This window comes from Sinohyriopsis cumingii, chromosome 9, assembly GCF_028554795.1.
Source record: "Sinohyriopsis cumingii isolate HCF-2022 chromosome 9, ASM2855479v2, whole genome shotgun sequence".
Lineage (NCBI taxonomy): Eukaryota > Metazoa > Mollusca > Bivalvia > Unionida > Unionidae > Sinohyriopsis > Sinohyriopsis cumingii.
The window spans coordinates 14,270,398-14,278,528 of record NC_142969.1 but is presented as its reverse complement, the minus strand read 5'-3'; positions in this window follow the sequence as shown (position 1 = coordinate 14,278,528).

The window sequence follows — 8,131 nt, the reverse complement described above, 5'->3', positions numbered from 1 at the left end:
CGCTAGTTTTTATTATAGAGGGAAGACGGGACGTAGGCAAACAACATTACTGCAATATGGGAAGTCGCGTGCAACTCTACTCTAAACAAAATACACCCAGGAATAAAATATGTCCAACGAAAAAGATTATATGGTGCTAACATGTCCACTAAATCTTGTGATATGTGAACAAAGGTGGGGCGGTCGGTTGCAATGAAGAATATCAAAGCAGATGAAGAAGAAAATGTACCAGTTGTAGGTGTGGTAGTGACAGTCCCTTGAGTCGACGAAGTGGTGCCGCTACTACTAGTTGTTGTTTCGCTTGGTATAGAAGTAGTACTAGATGCAGTGGATGTGGCCGACGTGCTTGTAGTCTGTGGTGTACTTGTACTTGGAGAAGAGGTGGTTGTTTGACTAGTAGATGTCGTTAAAGGAGACGATGTGGTTGGAACCGAAGTTGTTGAGGTTTCCAATGTAGTGGAGATCGTTGGCGTTGTTGTCTCTGTAGTTGTACTTTCAGACGGCGTTGTTGTCGCACCAGTAGTGGTAGTACCAATTGTACTCGTTGTTGCCGCCGACGTTGTAGTCGCTTGTGTGGAAGTGCCTGTAGACTGAGTCGACGTGCTTGTTGGACTGCTACTTGTCGTTATAGAGGAAGTAGTTGTCGGCAACGAAGTTGTAGATGTCTCGCTTGTACTAGTTGCTGTTGGTGACGTTGTTGATGTGGAACTAGTCTGGGAAGTAGTTGTTGTTGGAGCACTTATAGAAGCTGTGAAAGAGACGATCGATTTGCAATGACTGCTCCCCAAGCACTATATCCGTGTCTTAATCACCATCAATTAGGCATATTTACTTCACATTTTAATATCTCAACCTGGCGATTGTATTACTATGTATGAAGGATATATATTTCCATGCACACTGAACACATTCACTGTTAAGGTGGAATGTGCAGCTTCTTTCAAATGTCAATACACATTTTAACTCTTTTCTATTTTCTCAATTTTTTTCAGTAATCTCAATCACACAGTTAAATGTTATATTCCTCTTCCCGTTATGTAACATGCCTATTGGTTTTCGATCGATGAGGTTTATTCATTCTTTTCCAGATAGGCATCAAAGTAAACCAAATATGACAGATCAGGTCTTGATATTTCTAATTTATATTCATTTTTATCATACACACATTGCAGGGGGTAAATTATGTTTCCTTTTCTTTTAAGCATCCATTTGCTCCAATTAGTGTCATATTCATTTCATCATTCCTATCAGTTTATTCTCGTGAATTTGCAGGGGACAGGGACCCGACTTCCAAATTCTAACTTTGTAACATTTACCTTTCCAAATGTTCAGATTAATACAAACAATAAAAACAAGTTCGTCTCAATCCTAAACTTACAACGAATATGTGAAAAATATCAACCAGACTACTTTACAACCAAATATGTTCGATGTCTATGGGTCGAAAGTCTTCAAAGAAAATCAATATCTACATGTGTCCACATAACCGTCGCCAAGATATACTTTCCCCTTTTCAAATAAATTCGATTGGCCAAACTTTGTCAGCAAATATATATCTACATATTATATCTTATTATATCTGTCCTAATTGGTTACCCCTAGACCTCAATGTCCTGCTTTGATCCCATGTTAATAATCTCTGTTGTCAATGTCTATTTTCAAATCGTTTATTTGTGTGGTAGAGGGGCTTATCCAGACAGAATTACCGCCATTGTGGGAAGTAGCCTGCAACTCTTTTCTAATAATACACATGGGATTACAATATTCTCAAACGAAAGCTTACAATGGTGCTGACATTGTCAAAGAATCTAGTTCTCTGTGTACAAATGTGGTTGCTGGTCGATTGCAATGAAGAATAAGAAAAACAGACCAAAAAGAAAATGTACCTGTTGTAGCTGTGGTAGTGGCAGTCCCTTGAGTCGACGAAGTGGTGCCGCTACTACTATTTGTTGTTTCGCTTGGTATGGAAGTAGTACTAGATGCAGTGGATGTGGCCGACGTGCTTGTAGTCTGTGGTGTACTTGTACTTGGAGACGATGTGGTTGTTTGACTAGTAGATGTCGTTAAAAGAGACGATGTGGTTGGAACCGAAGTTGTAGAGGTTTCCAATGTAGTTGAGACCGTTGGCGTTGTTGTCTCTGTAGTTGTACGTTCAGACGGCGTTGTTGTCGCACCAGTAGTGGTAGTGCCAATTGTACTCGTTGTTGCCGCCGAAGTGGTAGTCACCTGTGTGGAAGTGCCTGTAGACTGAGTCGACGTGCTTGTTGGACTGCTACTTGTCGCTATAGAGGAAGTAGTTGTCGGCAACGAAGTTGTAGATGTCTCGCTTGTACTAGTTGCTGTTGGTGATGTTGTTGATGTGGAACTAGTCTGGGAAGTAGCCGTTGTTGGAGCACTTGTAGAAGCTTTGAAAGAGACATGTTTTTTTGCAATGAATGCTTGCCCAACCACCATATTTGATTCTTTTCTGACATTTAATGAGGCAAATTAACTTCCGAGTTTAGTACCTCAATCTGCCGATTTTTACTTCTTCCTATAAATGAAGTCTTTGTATATGAACACTACACTTCTAAGGTGGAAAGTCTTCTTGCTCTCAATCTCCAATACACATTTTAATTCTGTTCTATTTACTCAATTTCTATGAGTAAGGCATATCATTTTCTCAGTCATGCAGTGAAAGCTTATTTTCGTCTGCCCATTTCTTTCTGGCTATTTGACACAGACATGAAATTAAACCAAATCTAACAGCTCAGATCTAGATATCCCTAATTTACATTCATTTTGTCATACATAATACATTTCAGCAGGTAAATTATCTTTCCTTTCATTTTCAGCACCCATGCATTCTAAGTTTTGTCATTTTCTTATTATCATTCCTATCAGTCTTTGCTCGCGCACTACCCATTGGAATAAATCTTGCATTGTCAAAGCTAACTTATTTTCAGATTTACTTTTCCAAAGGTCTATATTAATATAAAGAATTGATTCTTCTTAGTCTCAGTGTTACGTTACAAACCATACGTTACAAATTTGGGTTCTAGTCTCGGATTCTGCCAATGTGGGTATGTGAGAAAGCTTGCCAGTAGCTTCTCGTATGTAGGTGGTTCTTTCCGGTGTTTTCCCGGGTTCTTCCTCATATTAATACTGGCCGCCATGTATAGCCTATCGGGTACTGAAAATGGCGATAAACGACACAACAACAACAACAATTCGTAACAAATTCGACTCAAAATATACTACAAGGAAATAGATCACATTTCATTTGAGACTAAAGTCTTCAAAGAAAATGAATATGTATGAATGTCCACATCGGAAACTAACTGCAGCATTACAAATCTAAGATCGATTCAGTTAAGTAACATTGTCCGAATATCTATACTTTAAGCCGTATTTGGTGATACCCTGTGTGATATCTCCACAATTACTGTCCTTTGATTCAATTCTGCTAATCTTTGCTTTTGCAATTTCATTTATTTTCCTAACGCTAGTTTTTATTATAGAGGGAAGACGGGACGTAGGCAAACAACATTACTGCAATATGGGAAGTCGCGTGCAACTCTACTCTAAAAAAAATACACCCAGGAATAAAATATGTCCAACGAAAAAGATTATATGGTGCTAACATGTCCACTAAATCTTGTGATATGTGAACAAAGGTGGGGCGGTCGGTTGCAATGAAGAATATCAAAGTAGATCAAGAGGAAAATGTACCTGTTGTAGGTGTGGTAGTGACAGTCCCTTGAGTCGACGAAGTGGTGCCGCTACTACTAGTTGTTGTTTCGCTTGGTATGGAAGTAGTACTAGATGCAGTGGATGTGGCCGACGTGCTTGTAGTCTGTGGTGTACTTGTACTTGGAGAAGAGGTGGTTGTTTGACTAGTAGATGTCGTTAAAGGAGACGATATGGTTGGAACCGAAGTTGTTGAGGTTTCCAATGTAGTGGAGATCGTTGGCGTTGTTGTCTCTGTAGTTGTACTTTCAGACGGCGTTGTTGTCGCACCAGTAGTGGTAGTACCAATTGTACTCGTTGTTGCCGCCGACGTTGTAGTCGCTTGTGTGGAAGTGCCTGTAGACTGAGTCGACGTGCTTGTTGGACTGCTACTTGTCGTTATAGAGGAAGTAGTTGTCGGCAACGAAGTTGTAGATGTCTCGCTTGTACTAGTTGCTGTTGGTGACGTTGTTGATGTGGAACTAGTCTGGGAAGTAGTTGTTGTTGGAGCACTTGTAGAAGCTGTGAAAGAGACGATCGATTTGCAATGACTGCTCCCCAAACACTATATCCGTGTCTTAATCACTATCAATTAGGCATATTTACTTCACATTTTAATATCTCAACCTTACGATTGCATTACTATGTATGAAGGATATATATTTCCATGCACACTGAACACATTCACTGTTAAGGTGGAATGTGCAGCTTCTTTCAAATGTCAATACACATTTTAACTCTTTTCTATTTTCTCAATTTTTACCAGTAATCTCAATCACACAGTTAAATGTTATATTCCTCTTCCCGTTATGTAACATGCCTATTGGTTTTCGATCGATGAGGTTTATTCATTCTTTTCCAGATAGGCATCAAAGTAAACCAAATATGACAGATCAGGTCTTGATATTTCTAATTTATATTCATTTTTATCATACACACATTGCAGGGGGTAAATTATGTTTCCTTTTCTTTTAAGCATCCATTTGCTCCAATTAGTGTCATGTTCATTTCATCATTCCTATCAGTTTATTCTCGTGAATTTGCAGGGGACAGGGACCCGACTTCCAAATTCTAACTTTGTAACATTTACCTTTCCAAATGTTCAGATTAATACAAACAATAAAAACAACTTCGTCTCAATCCTAAACTTACAACGAATATGTCAAAAATATCAACCAGACTACTTTACAACCAAATATGTTCGATGTCTATGGGTCGAAAGTCTTCAAAGAAAATCAATATCTACATGTGTCCACATAACCGTCGCCAAGATATCCTTTCCCCTTTTCAGATAAATTCGATTGGCCAAACTTTGTCAGCAAATATATATCTACATATTATATCTTATTATATCTGTCCTGATTGGTTACCCCTAGACATCAATGTCCTGCCCTGATCCCATGTTAATAATCTCTGTTGTCAATGTCTATTTTCAAATCGTTCATTTGTGTGGTAGAGGGTCTTATCCAGACAGAATTACCGCCATTGTGGGAAGTAGCCTGCAACTCTTTTCTAATAATACACATGGGATTACAATATTCTCAAACGAAAGCTTACAATGGTGCTGACATTGTCAAAGAATCTAGTTCTCTGTGTACAAATGTGGTTGCTGGTCGATTGCAATGAAGAATAAGAAAAACAGACCAAAAAGAAAATGTACCTGTTGTAGCTGTGGTAGTGGCAGTCCCTTGAGTCGACGAAGTGGTGCCGCTACTACTAGTTGTTGTTTCGCTTGGTATGGAAGTAGTACTAGATGCAGTGGATGTGGCCGACGTGCTTGTAGTCTGTGGTGTACTTGTACTTGGAGACGATGTGGTTGTTTGACTAGTAGATGTCGTTAAAAGAGACGATGTGGTTGGAACCGAAGTTGTAGAGGTTTCCAATGTAGTTGAGACCGTTGGCGTTGTTGTCTCTGTAGTTGTACGTTCAGACGGCGTTGTTGTCGCACCAGTAGTGGTAGTGCCAATTGTACTCGTTGTTGCCGCCGAAGTGGTAGTCACCTGTGTGGAAGTGCCTGTAGACTGAGTCGACGTGCTTGTTGGACTGCTACTTGTCGCTATAGAGGAAGTAGTTGTCGGCAACGAACTTGTAGATGTCTCGCTTGTACTAGTTGATGTTGGTGACGTTGTTGATGTGGAACTAGTCTGGGAAGTAGCCGTTGTTGGAGCACTTGTAGAAGCTGTGAAAGAGACGATCGATTTGCAATGAATGCTTGCCCAACCACCATATTTGATTCTTTTCTGACATTTAATGAGGCAAATTAACTTCCGATTTTAGTACCTCAATCTGCCGATTTTTACTTCTTCCTATAAATGAAGTCTTTGTATATGAACACTACGCTTCTAAGGTGGAAAGTCTTGGTGCTCTCAATCTCCAATACACATTTTAACTCTATTCTATTTACTCAATTTCTATGAGTAAGGCATATCATTTTCTCAGTCATGCAGTGAAAGCTTATTTTCGTCTGCCCATTTCTTTCTGGCTATTTGACACACACATGAAATTAAACCAAATCTAACAGCTCAGATCTAGATATCCCTAATTTACATTCATTTTGTCATACATAATACATTTCAGCAGGTAAATTATCTTTCCTTTCATTTTCAGCACCCATGCATTCTAAGTTTTGTCATTTTCTTATTATCATTCCTATCAGTCTTTGCTCGCGCACTACCCATTGGAATAAATCTTGCATTGTCAAAGCTAACTTATTCTCAGATTTACTTTTCCAAAGGTCTATATTAATATAAAGAATTGATTCTTCTTAGTCTCAGTGTTACGTTACAAACCTTACAAGTACAAGTACACCACAGACTACAAGCACTACAAATTTGGGTTCTAGTCTCGGATTCTGCCAATGTGGGTATGTGAGAAAGCTTGCCAGTAGCTTCTCGTATGTAGGTGGTTCTTTCCGGTGTTTACCCGGGTTCTTCCTCATATTAATACTGGCCGCCATGTATAGCCTATCGGGTACTGAAAATGGCGATAAACGACACAACAACAACAACAATACTAACAAATTCGACTCAAAATATACTACAAGGAAATAGATCAGATTTCATTTGTGACTAAAGTCTTCAAAGAAAATGAAAATGTATGAATGTCCACATCGGAAACTAACTGCGGCATTTCAAATCTAAGATCGATTCAGTTAAGTAACATTGTCCGAATATCTATACTTTAAGCCGTATTTGGTGATACCCTGTGTGATATCTCGACAATTACTGTCCTTTGATTCAATTCTGCTAATCTTTGCTTTTGCAATTTCATTTATTTTCCTATCGCTAGTTTTTATTATAGAGGGAAGACGGGACGTAGGCAAACAACATTACTGCAATATGGGAAGTCGCGTGCAACTCTACTCTAAACAAAATACACCCAGGAATAAAATATGTCCAACGAAAAAGATTATATGGTGCTAACATGTCCACTAAATCTTGTGATATGTGAACAAAGGTGGGGCGGTCGGTTGCAATGAAGAATATCAAAGCAGATGAAGAAGAAAATGTACCAGTTGTAGGTGTGGTAGTGACAGTCCCTTGAGTCGACGAAGTGGTGCCGCTACTACTAGTTGTTGTTTCGCTTGGTATGGAAGTAGTACTAGATGCAGTGGATGTGGCCGACGTGCTTGTAGTCTGTGGTGTACTTGTACTTGGAGAAGAGGTGGTTGTTTGACTAGTAGATGTCGTTAAAAGAGACGATGTGGTTGGAACCGAAGTTGTAGAGGTTTCCAATGTAGTTGAGACCGTTGGCGTTGTTGTCTCTGTAGTTGTACGTTCAGACGGCGTTGTTGTCGCACCAGTAGTGGTAGTGCCAATTGTACTCGTTGTTGCCGCCGAAGTGGTAGTCACCTGTGTGGAAGTGCCTGTAGACTGAGTCGACGTGCTTGTTGGACTGCTACTTGTCGTTATAGAGGAAGTAGTTGTCGGCAACGAAGTTGTAGATGTCTCGCTTGTACTACTTGCTGTTGGTGACGTTGCTGATGTGGAACTAGTCTGGGAAGTAGTCGTTGTTGGAGCACTTATAGAAGCTGTGAAAGAGACGATCGATTTGCAATGACTGCTCCCCAAGCACTATATCCGTGTCTTAATCACCATCAATTAGGCATATTTACTTCACATTTTAATATCTCAACCTGGCGATTGTATTACTATGTATGAAGGATATATATTTCCATGCACACTGAACACATTCACAGTTAAGGTGGAATGTGCAGCTTCTTTCAAATGTCAATACACATTTTAACTCTTTTCTATTTTCTCAATTTTTATCAGTAATCTCAATCACACAGTTAAATGTTATATTCCTCTTCCCGTTATGTAACATGCCTATTGGTTTTCGATCGATGAGGTTTATTCATTCTTTTCCAGATAGGCATCAAAGTAAACCAAATATGACAGATCAGGTCTTGATATTTCTAATT